The 16,607-nt window shown below is 36.6% G+C and overlaps 1 protein-coding gene and 1 long non-coding RNA gene across 7 annotated transcripts in view; both read left to right on the plus strand.

Annotated features, from left to right (window-relative positions):
* LOC148658420 (uncharacterized) overlaps positions 1 to 1,532 on the plus strand; it is a 75,005-nt gene extending 73,473 nt beyond the window's left edge. The window contains exon 2 of the long non-coding RNA XR_015940552.1: positions 1,184 to 1,532. This is a non-coding gene — a long non-coding RNA (uncharacterized LOC148658420). The remainder of the gene's footprint in view (positions 1 to 1,183) is intronic.
* LOC148658419 (cell adhesion molecule 2-like) overlaps positions 1 to 16,607 on the plus strand; it is a 698,357-nt gene that overhangs the window by 403,225 nt on the left and 278,525 nt on the right. The window lies entirely within an intron of this gene.

Below are 16,607 nucleotides of genomic sequence, written 5' to 3' on the forward strand. Positions count from 1 at the left end.
AGTGCTTAGGTGGAGAAACCAGGTTTATCTTTATTAAAGCAAACATAAAAGTGCAGATAAATCTTCCCCAACAAACAGAATACAAATTTCACAGCAAGACACTAAGAAAAACTTCAACCCACCTGCCAGCCGCAAATTGGAAACTCAGCACTTGATGGACGGTTTCCACTGAGTTAAAGTAAGAAGCTTCTGACAAACAAAAACTACTATTAAGCATGTTTAATTCAGGGCCTGAGAGATATTTCTTTCTGGAGTCTGGTCACATCTGGTGGTGTGTGAGGCCACCAAATCAGCAACACTATAACTCCAGTGTCTAAAGAGTAGGTATGGTGTGCCTCCTACCTCCTTGGAACTAGGCTGAGACTGAACTTGTTACTGTCAGTACTTTACTCACCAGCTAAGTTACCTGAACCCCTCTAAGACACCGGGACAAAGCTGAAGTCTTCATTCACCAAAATGTACTGTTTCAGTGAATCCACACATGGAGACCCACTTCAAAGCCCTGCAGTCTAACTGTACATTGCTCTGAAGAAGAAAGAAAACAGAGATCTCTGTGATCTTTCTGACCAAATGAACTAAACTCACAGGCAACTGGCAGCCTTTTACCTGTGAATCTCTTGGTCAATACAACACATTGAAAGACTTTAAAAAATCCTAAATAACCTATAAAACTTAAATAGCAAACGACCCCCTGTATACAGTATAAACACTATCTTCTTTCTCACATATTACATATTTTGTCCCTTGTTATGTACTGTACTACATATGCATGTGTATTATGTATTTTGAGGCAGGTGTATGATATTGATACTTAGTGGCTAAACCACAAAGTTAAACATCAAAATATTTAAACATCAGTAAAAAGGCTATCACGTTTCCCTGTCATTAAGTGTGGAGAATAGTGCTGTAGCTCACCTTTTTTTAGAAAGTCACATTGATCACTCTCATTTTCAAAATGAGCAAATCAAACTATATAATTGTCCAGGTTTTTCTCAGCCTTGTGCATCTGAATGGAGTAGACATTTAGGACCTGACATTCTGCAACAAATTCTGGCATATACAGTATGTGTGCTTCTATCATACTGTATGTTAAAGAAATGCTTTTTTGTTTTTCTTCTCTTCCTTATGTCCTGCTGGATGGTTGCCACTATGACATGTTCAATGATGTATGGATACACTAAAGGTATGTTGGGACCTTATTATCTTTTCTCTAATTAGGACAAAAAAAAATCAGCACCATGACTGCCTCAAAAGGATGGATAACCACAACACATCACAAATTAACATTTTCATTCATCCACTGTGTGAATACATATAGAATGTGCCAATGATCGTAAAATAAGGATTCGAATCTGTTTGGTTGTGACGAGAGAAAAAAATATTCAAGTGTTCAAGTGCGTCTTTCAGTGGAAAGTTATTTGAACTGAGATTACTAACCTATAAAAGTTGAAAATAATAATACAAATACTATAAATAAAACCTGACTTTTCATTGTTTTGAAAGAATAAACCATTTTCAGATAAAACTAAGAATTGACTGTTAATTATTTTTTCTGTTTAATTTTATGTGTGACAAAACCTTCACAAACATAAAAAAATAATTTTACGTAGTGCATTTCAAATGGGCTACAAACTTTGCCACTAAAGAAATTGGTAAGGTCTGATTTCTTCAGTTATCACTAAAGTAATTGGCTAAGAATAATCAGTGATCAAGAGATCACAGATTTAAACTAGATTATTTTGTGTCAGTCCCAGATGCTGTGTTTTAAAGATGAAAGTTAAAGCCTCAAGGAACTGGGACCTCTTTGGGTGTAACACATTAGATGGGATCAGGTTTTCCAAAGAGATTACTTGAAAACTGGGGGTCAAGGTATACTGGAGCTAATACATTTCTTTAATGGCCTTAGATGGAAAGATAACTCACAGAACTGCTGGTTCAGTATACCGTATATGAAGCACTGTCTTGTGTGCTTTATTGCACTGCCAAAATAATGAACTGTTCCCACTTTGCTGTGTGTAATCTTTACTCGCTGCAGAGTTGTAGTGTGGAGAAGTGTACTGTCACATGTAGTTTGGATTCAACAGCACTCATACCACATTGTAGGCCGCTCTTTTGTGCTCTTTTAAATTCTAAAGTTTCTGTTCAAAGCAAAGCTTTACTACATACAGTACACATGGAGCCCAGACTAATTAATAAACAAGGCACTGCAAACACAGAAACAGCTTAACTGGGATATGGCATGTCTTTCACAAGGTTTAGAAAATTTTTGCTGTGTGAACTCATATCATTCATCTCATAGGACTGCCTTTACTTGTGGTTGTGAAGAAGGTTATGGTATACAGTATAACCTTGAACTGCATAGTCCACCTTTTCCATTGGTTTCCAATAGGATTTAGTACCAGAGATTATTTTAGTTCTCCAATATGGTACAAGATAGATTCTCCTTCTAACATAAGTTCTCCTTCTAACATATAAAGCATTGAAGGGGCTGCCTCTGCCCTATACTGTAGGACAATATACAGTATACTCCAGATTTAGCACTCTAGACCCAGCACTGCTGTTATCACATGATTATGAGAATCTCCAAAAGTGCTGTAGTAACTTTAGTAACAAGCTTTTAGTAACAGTGCCCCTAAGCCCCCTTAAAAGACTTGGAATCAAAAAGGTTGGCTACTCAGCCGTAAACACACCACATTTTACCACAATCACTCAAAGTATAATGCACAAACTTATTTCCTTTGTTTGTGATTTATGCATTGAATGATATTTTCTAGCTTTTTAAGACTAAATGAGAATTTTGCTTTCTATAACTTTGTCAGCTATTTTGCTAGTGCTGAATGTTTCTTTACATATACAGTATCTGTATTGTAGGGCTGTGTTCTGTTTTAGGCATAGTGTTAATGTACCACAGAAATGTCCCTTTAAGGACATGAGAACTGTCTCCTCTCTGCCACTTTGTAGATCTGGGAAGACTTCAACAGTTTCTGCATGCTCTGTGTAAATAAAATCCCCCCAGGATGTGATTAATATGGACAGAGTGCTGTGTATTACTTTGAAATTGATTGAAGAATGGCATTGACCTAGAGAAGTTTGTCTTTCCAATTGTATTAGCCAAGTGTTGGTGGACCTTCTGTTTTTCCTTATTTTGCATGACCTGCTTTTTTGTCTTTGCAAAACCTAATTGGTTGTTGAAGGACATGGTATGTCATGTCTTTAAGGAGGATGATTTACTAATAGGAATATTCACTTCTTTACCTTTGTCCTGTGGATGCCTCCCTCTACTCTTAGATCTGTTACTACTCTACTGTTATACTCTAATGAATACAGTACCTTAAGTTTTCCATTGGTATTATGATGTTTGAAATTGGCTTTTTCCTTTATACTAGTGATTGTTTGTGCACCATTTTGTTGAGAGAGCAAGTGTTTCTTTAAGTAACAGATCCAAGACAGCCTACTGTACTTTGCACTGAGACACAATGGGTAGGATCCATAATGTGCTACAACTCCGGTACTTCATCCATTACAGCAAAGCTTATGAATGCACTAAAGGAACTGAATGAAAGGAATGTTAACATTTGGAAGCTTATGTTAACAGGATGAGATGGGACTGTCTGTCCCTACTATTTACCATGGTTTAAACACCCTTTACTGTGCTCTTACAGTTTAATGCCACAGTAACATTTTATAAGCTAATTGTACCGTAACTTATTTCTTGTTATGGCTGTAATACTTTATAACCTGTTTAATGCATCTTCCTCTAAGGAAGATTACTGGACCGATTTCCTGTGCTTAATTTCATAGTCCTTTCCTAGTGCAGTCACAAAGGACAGCTTTTCAGATATTGATCTGTGCACTACTGTATATGCTCTGTTAGATATCTTGCCTCTGCCCACCAGCCTGCAGGTTTAGGTTGGCTTAGCAAATCAGGCAATCAGCTTAGGTGTAATTGTAGACACTCAGGCCTCAGCCCAAGATTGGCCAATTAAATACCAAAGGTAAAGAAAAAAGCAAGGTGATGATCATCTGTGGATGCAGAAGTCATGTATGTTAAGAGACATAAATGTGGAAAAAATCTATTGAGGAGTTCATTGATACCAGTCTTTACATTAAAACCTAAAATTGATAGTTTTCAAGTAACACTTTATTTTTTATCTCAAAATGTATAGACAATCATATGTTACTAAGGGGGCAAACTTCTGTACAGTTCAATTGAAACACCTGCTGAAAATCCATTGTTAAAAAGCCTCCATTTAGGTTAGGAAATGAATAAACTGGATGTGCTCTGGCAGCAGTACTGTGTCAGATGTCACTTGTGCTCTTTGATATGTGCTTTCAAAGTTAAATATCAAAATTGAAAGCACGATACTGGAAAAACAATGATCACATCAGCAAAATGTTTCCATCTAATCCCTGTACAATTGCTGTTAAAAATGTTAAACATACACAAGCATTGAAGACAGCAATGTACAATATTTTTTTGCAGCACTACACATGGTTTGATCCATACCATGGCAAACACAGTGAAAATGGACATTTAGATGGATGGACGATGTTGAGAATGCAGTTAAAGGTGTAGTGAACAACTGTCATTAGCTGCTCCAGAGCAAGATGTTCTTCATGCATATTTGAGTGTTTGTCAGATTTTCTCCAATGCTAGTTACAGAGTATTTGAATCACTGTCAGCTGCTTCTCACAGTGATTCAGCTTGGCAAGGGGACGATTAGAGAATAGACTATTAGCTCCATGAAGTCAATGCCCAGTGCAGGGGAAGAGACCGCACTGCCTGCAGTGGTACTATATCAAGCTGCCTGGCTTGAGTAATTCACTCACTCTGTGGAAAACCAGTCATCCTGTCAGAGTGAAGACCAACCCCTAATGATCTAGAGGGTTTGTGCTTTGTAAAGGTCATCACAAATCCTAGGAACACAGCATGTGCTGCTGCTACTGACTGGCTTCTTTCTAGCATCAACACAGTGCTTTGTGCTTTTGCCAATTGAAATCCCAGCACCTTAGCTTAATGCATTAAATACTAGATAGATAACTGTTGTTAAAATCCTCTATACTCTTAAACTAGGAAGGGATGTGTGGCTTGTGATCAATGTTGATTTGTGGACCAGTAATAGCCTTAAGTACACAGGCAGCAGAGGATGCATATCTAGACAGAATTTGTTCTGATTTTATTGGCTTTGCTACAAGTAAATCATATCAATCAGGCACAACTGATACATTTATCACCTGCTGTAATAAAATAAAAATTGGAAATCACCAATTATTTTTGTACCATACTGTATACTCTACCTATCCTAATGTTGTATTGTTTGGAGTCTGCCAACATTGTAGGACTCATCTCTCCAGCAACAAGTCATGTCCCTACTTGGGAGAGAATGACACATGAAGGCATGCTTCTCTGACATGCAGTCATTTGACCTTTGACATACTGTACTGCAAGATCCACAGAGCCTGACAGGACAGTTATCGCTAATTGGAAGAGTAATGCATCTCTGACTGATGACACTACAAGACTTTAAGTGAATGTGTAAGTTGCAAGAGTCGATCCTTCACCGAGAGTTGAGAAAACCCTGGGTAAAAACTTACCTTCCCCTGTAGGTGTCTGCTAATATTATGCTATCATTTTCAGAAGCTTCGTCACAGTTAACCTGTGACACAACCCAGGCTCAAACTAGCATCATCCGAGTTAAAAGCTGATATTTTTAATATTTCCTTAATTAGCTCTTTCTAGAATGACTAGCAATGAGGCACGATGGTTAGCATTGCTACCTTGCAGTGCTGGGGCCCTGGGCTCAATTTCTGGGGTTCTCTCTAAGTGGAGTTTGTATGTTCTCCCCATATTTGCGTGGGTTTCCTCTGAGTGCTCCGGTTTCTCCCATAATCCAAAGACATACTCTACTGGTAGGTTAATTGGCTTCTGGGAAACTTGGCCCTGGTGTGAGTATACAGAATGTACTGTATGTTTGTGTCTATTTCTGTGCACACCCTGCAATGAACTTGGATCCCATCCTGGGTGTATCATGCCTTGCGCCCTTTGCTTGCGGGGATAGGCTCCAACTCCCCCATGACCCCATTTTGGAAAGAGGTTCGAAAGTGGATAGATGGATAGAATTATTAGCATTTAGTGGATTAATACTTCAAATATATTAGAAAATGTAATACTGTGTGTGAATAAATAAGACATACTGTAGATACAGTTCCAGAAATAAGTAATACCTACAAAAAATACAATGCCGCTTTTACTTTTTGGCTTGAGGTACACTATTGGATAAAGCAATTAGAAAATGGATAGATGTTAGAATTGTGCAGACAATTATTATTATTCCAAATGTATTGTACATTCTGAAAAGAATGAAAACAATAGCTGACTATGTAAAACAAAGAAATACAACTTTATTAATACTCCTATTCTGACTGCTGTAGAAAGAAGAGAAAGATGACAACAGAAATCTACCTGCTGAAGTATAATCTACTTTCAAAGTTCAGGGTCAGCAGGCAAGGCCAGGATACCAGATCCAGAGAAAGCTTATCACCTTCATTTTGAGGCTTCAGCAATGAATTCTAATCCTGTTGGTACTGTATCTGTAAATTGATGAAAACATGACTGCAGTTTCTGAATCTAGTAGAGGAAGGGTGTTTTCCTATTGATCTCTTTTATACTCCACCTAAAACATAACTAAATTATAGTGCACAAGTGAAGTAATTTCTTTTAACATATACATGTTATGGTACCTACAAGCTTTTCATTTTCCCGATACATGTGATAAGACTCAATTTCAGATGCTTTACAATTCACTGCTAGTGGTAGTAAATGTTGAACAAATTGTTCAAATTCAAGGGATATGTCCTGTAATGGATATTAAACCTCTGAAAAGGGAATACAGTATATGCGTTTTTTATATCTGTTTTTAATAATTACTAGTTGCTATTTATTTGGCTAAATGGATGAAGAGTTGTAGTGATGCAGAAAGCTCAAAGAACATAATTCAAAAGCACCTCATCAGTGATTTGTACAGCTTTATGGCACAATGTAAGAAAATTCAAGTTTGCTCTACAGTTGAAAGTAGCCCAGAATGGTTAATTCCCTCTGAGCACACAAGCACACCTGACATTGCAGCAATTATTTCTGTTCCCTAATATTAATCTCACATTTAAATATACCTTTGAATAGAATCCCAATGTGCCACTCTTCAATATTGCTCTGGGGGGTGTAGTGGCATCATTTGCTATACATTGGAACATAGGAGTAAGACTGCAGATATCTTTAATAGCCACTTGGGACCTCTCAGTGAGACTATTTGAATTAAATTAGGTAGCAGGAAACTTCACTGGTACTGCATTCTATTTACTTGGGATCTCCCCAAAGACTTTTCCTCTTTACCGCTCCATGCCCTATAATTGTATTTAGGACAGAACATTTCCAGAATATGCAAGAAAAGCAAGAAGAAGAAAAGAAGTAAGATAAAATCTTCATTAACTGTAGCTATGTTATTTGCTCTGCCGCATGTAAAGCAAGCAGAAACAAATTGCCCCCTTTTTTGTCAGAGGAAGGTCATGCACTCTTCTAAATTAATAAGGCCATTATGGCTGATTCAGATATAAAGTAGCAGCCTTGTGTCGGGCACAGAAGCAGAAAGAATATCAATGTTCTCACTTAATATAGTATTTATTTCCAGTGCCATAGGTGTTTGTGTAATCCATTCTTAATACTAATTTAAAGACTATGCGAACGGTGCATAATACCCCCATTATTTCAAACAATATATTACTGTTTACAGAAGCATCCTTAAACATATTTTTATCGCTTATAGTATTAGGAGTATAATTTAACAGGTTACAGTTTAGTTTTGGGGTTGCAATTAAACTTTATACTGTACATACAGTACATGCTATCAAAATGTATACACTTACAGTGACCACTAAATGTATTCATACCCCCGATGAATTTGGAACAATAAACATCATACAATAGAAAGATAGCAGGTTGGATAATATTTCCCTTTCTTAAGAATTATAAACGTTCCACAACAATGTTAATGGTATTGCAAAGTACAAAGCCATGTGTTTTCATGAATAATTTGTACAAAAAACATGAGGATCAGATTTATTCATACCTCTGTAGTTAGGGTGTCCTAAAACTACCTCTGAATGCACTAACTACACACCGCCTGTAGTGTGTGATGAGGTTTTGGCACTTCAGAGTGGAAATGCATGAACATTTCTCCATGAAGATTGAAGTCCTTCAGACCCTCTGGTTTCCATTAAAGAGCTGCCATTCTGAGTTCAAATTGCATACAGTATGTTCAATTAAAATGAGGTATGGAGATTGAAATGGCCTGTTGAGAACATTTATTTTGTGGGCAGTTAACAATTCTTTTGTTGGTATGGACATTGGCCAAGCTTGTGCTTCTTGGCAGAAAAAAACGAGGCGTCTGGCCAAAATGTCCTGTTTTGCGTTGGAGCTCATGATTCCCACAGCAGCTTTGTGTGTTTTTATTCCCAATATAATGCAGATGATGTCCCAAAATCTATTTTGTCCCATTCTAATTGTTTTTCAAATGATTTTCAATAAGTTTTAATTTCTTTTTTTATGATTTTCCCTAACAAGAAGCTTCTTTCTTGCAACCCAGATATGAATGCTATATTCAGGCAGGTTGTGGTTACAACTTCTGTTGCCTCTGGATTTATGGTTGCCTTCCAAACAACTTGTTTCACGGCCTGTGGTGGATTGATATACTCTTCTTCCTCACGGTGTGGCCAATGCACTTGTACCCTAAAATGTCTTAGTAGTGGAAAGTGGTTGATTTTTGTGAATTATTTTATAGCCATCCCTAACTTGAAAAGGGTCAATGCAGTCTTCTGAGACCTTTCTGACCATAACCATGATGATGCATGCTCCTGCTGAATGGATTCTTCACGATACCTCTTTTTGTACCCCAGGGAAACAGGAAACCTTTAGAGTCTTTTATGTAATTCCGGAGGCTTGCATTGCACTTCCATAGAGCAAAATGTTGTAGATTTGTATTTTTCACTTGCAGAAATACTTAAAGGCATGACAAATATTACCTTTTTGTTTTGGGGAATTAAATAAGTGACAAATATATAGCCCTCTCCAATGAGAAATAGTTCATGCAGTTATGATTACAGTATAACATTAATAGATTTTTTTTTACATGAGACACAATCTCCCATCCATATCTCATTCAAATATATGATGTTTTTTGTTGTTGTTTCATTGGCAGTAGGAATTAACCTAGTGGGCCTCTATATATTGTATGTCTTATATGCAAAAATAAGTTTTAATAATAATAATATGGGTGGTGGCATAATGGTAAACATTGCTGTCTCACAGTGTTGGGCCCTGAGTACAATATCTGTGTGGTGTTTGTGTGACGACCAGCCCTGGTGTAAGTGTGTGTGTGTTTGTGTCTATGTGTGCTAAGCAAGGGACCCATGTTCTGTATTGAATGGTTTTGGAGCAAACTGCCCAGCCATGTTCTTTAACTTCTTTCCTAGGTATCTTTCAAGAAATGACTAGATGAGAGTTTTAGTTAAGCAACAAAATGGGTATCATATAACCCTTCTCTATTTTACTTCTATGTCATGTCATTATTTTATGTCTTTAACTCATGTTAGGGCTAATTGTAGTCTTAAAAATATTTATCTAATCATCAAGAAGTGAAAGATGTATTGTACCATGCTGGCACTGTCTAGATCAAGCTGTCCCTCCAAACTGAACAGTAGTGCAAGAAGATATCTGGACAGGGATACATGAGGCCAATAGCAACTTTGAATGAGCAATAGAGTTCAGTAGCTGAGATGGGATTAAATATCCTTAAGTCAATGCTAGCCCATATGGCAAAATGACAATCTGGAAGCCATTACTGAAAAGAAAAGATATCCCACAAGAAATTTGAAACAACGCACTTAAGTGAGGCTGCAAACATCTGGTAAAAGGTTTTACAGTCAGACAAGACACAATTGGAAGTGTTTGGTCTAAATTCAAAGCATTATGTCCAGTGCAAAACAAATACAATGCATCACCTGGTCAACACCATCCCTGCCAGATGCAATTGTGGCAGCATTGTGTTACAGTTCTGCTTCTCATCAGCTGGGACTGGAAAGCTTGTCAAGATTGAAGGGAAAATAGATGAAGCAATGTACAGGAAAATCTTAGAGGAAAACCTGTCTTATAAAGCTAGAAAACCGGGATGAAAATTCACCTTTCACAAGGACAATGACTCAAACAACTATGTCAAAGCTACACTAGAGTCACTTTACAAGATGAAAGTGAATGTTCTTCACTGGCCTAATGAAAGTTGTGACTTGAATCTGATTTGTAGAATGCTTGAAAATTACTGTCCATCAACGATCCCCAATCCCAAAACTTGAGCAAGTTTGCAAAGAAAAATGATCAAAATGAGAAAAAGATAGTTATTCAAATATTGCTACCAAATAGTCTTCCATTATGTATTGTGTCAGAGGGGTGTCTGTTAAGTTCATACTTTAAGTTAATGTTTTTGCAAGACACTGTATATTTCCATTTTTATAGCCATGGTTTTCACATAGTAACAGAAATGTGCTAAGAGTCAGTGGAGAAAATGTATGAGAAGCAAGCATGTTTCTTGAATATCACATATGAATCTTCATCAACAGTCTAAATCATATGTTTTAGTTCTGAAAATGATGAAAAAATCTTTCCTTTTGGATTATGGTGAAGGGATGACGAGACCTGCAAAAAAATGTTCCAAATTCAATAAAATTTAGAGCATATGATGATACTTTTGGTTTCTCCCTCAGTTCTGTCCTCTATTGATTATTACATGCAGTTCTGAAAATGAGCTCTTCTCTTTCATTCACTTTGATGTCACCTGATTGGCCACCCAGGTGCCAGCATAACATTAGAATTACTGGACAGGTGGCACTATTTGAGAAGATAGTTTCAAAACCATAATAATGAGGAAAATGCCAACTGGTCTTCCATCTGTTGCTGTGAGTAGTGCTGTGGGCTATTAAATCATGGTCTTTAAAGTATCATTTGAGAAAATATCTCACGAACCTTCTGTAATGCATCTACCGCCAATGTTTCTGTTTGATAATAACCATGTTGTTTTAGCAATATAAACTGACATTAAAACTTTGATTCATCAGAATTGTCACCTTTTCAACCTTATTTTTTTCTTCTGTTTTCCTTTCTGTTTTTGATTACATTTAAGCTGAATCCTACCAAAGTACTTGGGGGTCATGATTGAATTGTAGGAGATACAGTATTTAAGTAAAGAGCATCGGTGATTGCTGGTTGTAGAATTATTCATATTGTAACTCGATGAAATATTTCAAGCTCCAAATTAAAACAGTCAGAAAATAAAACTCCCTATACTGCTGTCTGGACTAAGGAACATTGAGTGTTCATAAAGTCTAATAGCCTTGTGTTTTTGTATTCTTCCTTCAGTTTTTAAAAGTACTGTAGGACATGCTATTGTGTGATATTGTTGGCTGCTTGACATACTGTCACTTTGTCTATTCACATAACTCAGCTTAATTTCATGCAATAGTAAAGACTACAGAAACCAATGGATAAAAAACACACTACAGTGGTCAGCAATTCAATTGGAGGTGAATTTCATGCTCTGTGTTTAAGAAGAAATGCATCAGATCTGAAGAAAAAATATGGAATTTATTTTGTCCTCTATCACTGGCACAGGAGCTGTATGTTCGAACTGGAATTCTGAAAACAAAGAGCACACAGATTATTCACAGGTATTGATGTGAGAAGATGGTTTAAAAGTAAATGGAAAACCACTGAGACATGATTACAGATAGCATATGACATAGGATGCTGCAATATTTTTCCTTTTGCTCCATATCCGAGAAAATATCTTTGAGACATCACAACTGACAAAGAATGACACTCCATAAAATGATAAGGTGTGACTTATAGAATGATCTGTGATGCAGGGGTTATTTTACCAACCTGTATTTTCAATGTTGATAATGGACTGTGCTTCAGCACAGCAGGGTGTTTGAAGTAGCTGTGACTCTCAAGCTGTAGGTGTGCTACGTTTCAGCTGATTTCTATTTGTGATGCCTTCTGGCACAGGTTATGATTTAACCAAGTGGGGTTTAATATTGTTTTGACAGATGGTTTATCTGGAAGAAGACAGAAATGGGATTTTAAATCACAATACAGTATGTTCCTGTACTGCCATGTACTGTACAGTAGACAGTGCAAATTGGGATTAGCTGGCTCATGTAAGCGACCTGTGAAATAAGCACACAGCAGTGACTCCTCCCAGTGTTGTTTCCTTCTGCTGTAAGTCTCCTCCTTACGGCATACATACTGTACACATCTATCCTCACATACTGTAGTGCACAGCACTCCTATGAAACATTAATTTTGTTTAATGGAAGTAACCTTAGACTAACCACTTTTAAGATGTTAAGAGTAAGTGCATAATATGAACTTTAAGATTTACTTTATTAATTACAGTGTTTAAATGTTAATTGTTAATTATTACTAGTTTCAAAGTAAGTCTTGCATGTATTAGGAGTAATGGTTTGTAAGACTATTTTCAAACAGTAGAGATCATAGTTTGTAGCAGTATTTATTTCACCCAAAGCATGAGAATTCAATGATGGTTATTTCATAGTAGCACTCATTTAATGTCAAATGTATTCCACATCTGCTGTTATCTTACTTTCATTAAAAATACTATACACCACATAATGTTGAGGGAGGTATGATTCACCCAAAATAAATGTGTATTCTTCATACAGTAGTTACAAATTTAATTGCTCGAATTTACTTAGGGAACATGTTATTACAGATTTATTTATTATACTATATCATTAAACAAACAAAAGGTAATACAGCAAAAAGACTTAGTATTATCCTGTTTCATAGGGGGAGCAGACAGAGAGCGAATCACATACAACTACCACATCAAGTCTGTATTCAAACTAGCTCATAGCATTTCCTTAAATTTAAAATATATTTTATATATAACAAGACTTGAGACACAAATACATAAATAACTAGTTAAGGTAAATGTTACTGACAATGTATTGTATTGGTTTTAAGTCCATCATCTTCTGGATGATCATAATTTTCTGTCCTTGGTGAAACAGAAATAATAAAGCAAAAATAGCTACAAAAATAAGGTCTCCTCTAAAAACCTATTGCATGTTCATATTGTAGATATTATTGTACAGTAACTCATCTTTCTGAGGAAAAATATTGAAGAAGGAAAAATTGTTTCCATATATTGAGAAGTTTCCTTTAACATTGTTGTTCAGAAACCTTACAGAGCAAAAGTATTGTAGAACACATACAGTATATTGATATAATTTGTGTTTCAGTCCTATTCCACATTTTTTGGTAGAAGATATATGGACAACATAAAACACTTTTTTTCTCTTTAATACTTTTGAAATTTATTATATTGTCAGAAAGAACAAGAAGGGTAAAATCACAAAATCTAATTCTAAATTTTGGTCTCCATAAAAGCAAGATTTTAATGCATATCAATGGGCATGCCCTTGAATCTCTAACAGAGAAGTTTAACTGAATCTGGCTTACAATATGAGCCTTGCATATTACACACTTATATATACATACAGTATATTGCACAACCTTAAAGTCTGTAATGAGATATGGCAATTTAAGGATATGCCCACTCTAAAAGATTAAGGAAGGTCTAATATACTCCTCTGCCTACTGTATCTGTCAGGGTTCCTGGCCTGCCAACTTTTTGAGTCATTCATAATTTGATGGACAACAAGTCTGTAGTGATGAGTGATGTAATGAAGTACATAAAAGTTAGCCCCAAGTGAAGGAGAGGTGCATCCCTCACTGTTATCACCACAAGCTTACATTTACTGAGAAGGTCTTGGGTCCCACAGATCTACATGGGGATGAAAGAGCATTAGACAATGAATCCCAACCCAGTGTTCAGCCAATACCAGTGACATTATCTTTTCTTAAAATATTATCCTGGATCAATGAGCTCAACCAGCCACCTAGACATGATTCTTTATCTCCTCCAAGGACATACTTGCACATATTTTGTATTACATGAAAACTTGTAGTGAACCATGGCATCAAATCCATTAGATAAAAGTCTAAAGTTGCCTAAGACAAGTATGTATTGAGAGGACAACATATACTACACCTTTTAGATGAAACATAACTGCTTCCCTGCCACTTAAGATGAAAGGAAATAAAAAGTCAGTTCTGGAAACCAAAATATTGGAAATTAACCTTTTGTGTTCAGGTTTTGCTGACATTTAATATTAATTATTTAAAGGAGCTCTTACAGGCCTGAGCAGCATGAGTCACTGGTGTTATGTGGTTAATTTCTCTTGTGTGGTCTAATAAACAATAACCAACAGTGAGCTACTTCATTGTCATTAGTCAGACTATCACTCAAGCAGCATGGAATGGTGATCTGTGCACTGACCTTCAAGATGTGTTTCTTTCATACAGATACATTTGTTTTCTTCATAGATACAGGACAAGGAAATGTACAGCACAACTTATACTGTTATTTACATACTGTAATTACATAATTCATTTATATAACTGTTTATTCCTTTGTAACTGGTTTATTCTTCCCCTCTTTTGGGGTTGAAAAATCATTAAGCTTTCCCGTCTCATGTCACCATACTTTCCTTTTACAGAAGCTATTTTTGTTGATGCTGAGTAAGTGCAGTGATACACACAATGTGAAAAACAGGATCTGCATCAAGATCGAAAACTGAAGAACAAATGAATGGAGGTCATTCTATACCTGTCTAGTCTGGTTGGTTGCTAGCTGCTAACTGATCCAAGAATCATTTCTTGAAAGATTCCAGGTGACTGGCATACAGTACTTCACCAGTGTGACTGGGTACTGTAGCTCCAAACTCCCATAACCCTTTATCTACAGTATTCTTCCTGTTCATTTTTAAATGCACTTGCCTGCTGTTTTCATTTTGGTGGTCTATACTGTAGCTCACTCCTATCACAGTTTTTGAGAGGTCTGTCCCATGTAGTTTCGGTTAAGTTCCTGTGCTTGAATGCTCTTTTTGGTGTCAGCCCGCCTTTTCATGCCAACCCATCTTTTGTTTTCTGTCCAGGATGCTGCATAAAATCTAATGTTATATTCTTTACCATCACACTCTGTTAGCCTGTCTGGGATTCCAATCACATCATAATCATATGCAAATACAGCAGCTTCTGTCTCTTTTGTACTTTCTTCCTAATAATCCTAATAAGCTCTTAAGTACCTGGTCCTTTGATGTTGTGTTTTTCCCTTGGGGTCTGTTTTTGACATCATGTATCTCCCCAGAAGATTTTGTTGGGATTCTTACTCTTTCCATTCTAGTTTAAGATATAAATTCTCTGTAGATCAATTCCATAATCCTTCACAATTATGCAAAAAAAAGGTTTCCAGAGTCTGAAAAACTGGTTTAGCAAACAATGTCCTTGAACAAGAGTGGTGTTATGGATGAACATTTGCCCTTGCTCACCTTTGTATGGTGAAGGCAGGATCCATGAGACGACCTCTGTTTTCTCCTACTCTGCAGTTTTTCAAACAATTATCTTTAACTTTGTTTTCTACTGTATGCTAGTGTTGTGTTTGTCAATAAAAACAATACAATTGAGTCTTGACCTGTTCCTGCATTTATGCTGAGTAGATGATGCCAGCATTGCACTCTTTCAGGCAGAAATACATTTTGCAGCACCAGGGCTCATTGTATTCAAATCTATTTAATTATGTCTATACAGATTTGTTTTACATATGAATAAATAAATAGCTTGGTGTCCAGGAACTGAGAACATGGAAGCCTTTGCCATGTGTTGTCATGACTTAACATTTCCAGTTGTTCACCACTGCGATCCCCAAGAACACCACTGATCTGTTCCTAGTCTTTCATCTGTTGCCAAGATCTTTAAATAGTTTTCATTTGGAAAGTGTTCTGTTTATGCCAATGCCAACATGTTAACAGTTTGATCAATCTGCCTTTGCTTTCCTGTCTGTGGTCAATGTCAGCCACCTCTGTTCCAGGGAGAAAGCATACTGTTGTTGACTCATCGTCCCAGCTGCATTTCTCACTCACAACATTCCTGAAAATAGAGTCTCCAGCAGCCAGCAGTTCTGTTTTTCTAATAGTTTTAGTGTCACTGCCGTTGATTGCAGTTATTGTGACTGGTGTCTGGACTTCAGTGGCTATATCAGTGGTGCTCTGAGAGCTGTTGTCTTGAGTTCCGAAGTCCTGAATGTCTATTTCCAAGTTCTAAAGTGCAGCACACAAGCTTGTCAATGTGGTGTTACTGTAGGTGAGATGTCAGGATAGGCTGCACAGTTTTCTTTCCTTAGACTTAAGAATTACTGTAGGTGTGCAGGTCAATTTCGACCATGTTTCAATTTAATTTTACATTCTCTATTTACTTGAGAAAGGTAAAGAGATTTGAACAGTTATCTAACATTGAGGAAACATCGAAGAGCACTGCCTTTGAATCCATTTGCAGTCCATAAACATTCTGTTTGAACATTCATTATATCCTATATATTTTTGTTCCTTACTGTAGGTGTTTGTTAGCAGCTTAAATGTAT

This window comes from Lepisosteus platostomus, chromosome 7 (genome assembly GCF_059453375.1).
Source record: "Lepisosteus platostomus isolate fLepPlt1 chromosome 7, fLepPlt1.hap1, whole genome shotgun sequence".
Taxonomy (NCBI): domain Eukaryota; kingdom Metazoa; phylum Chordata; class Actinopteri; order Semionotiformes; family Lepisosteidae; genus Lepisosteus; species Lepisosteus platostomus.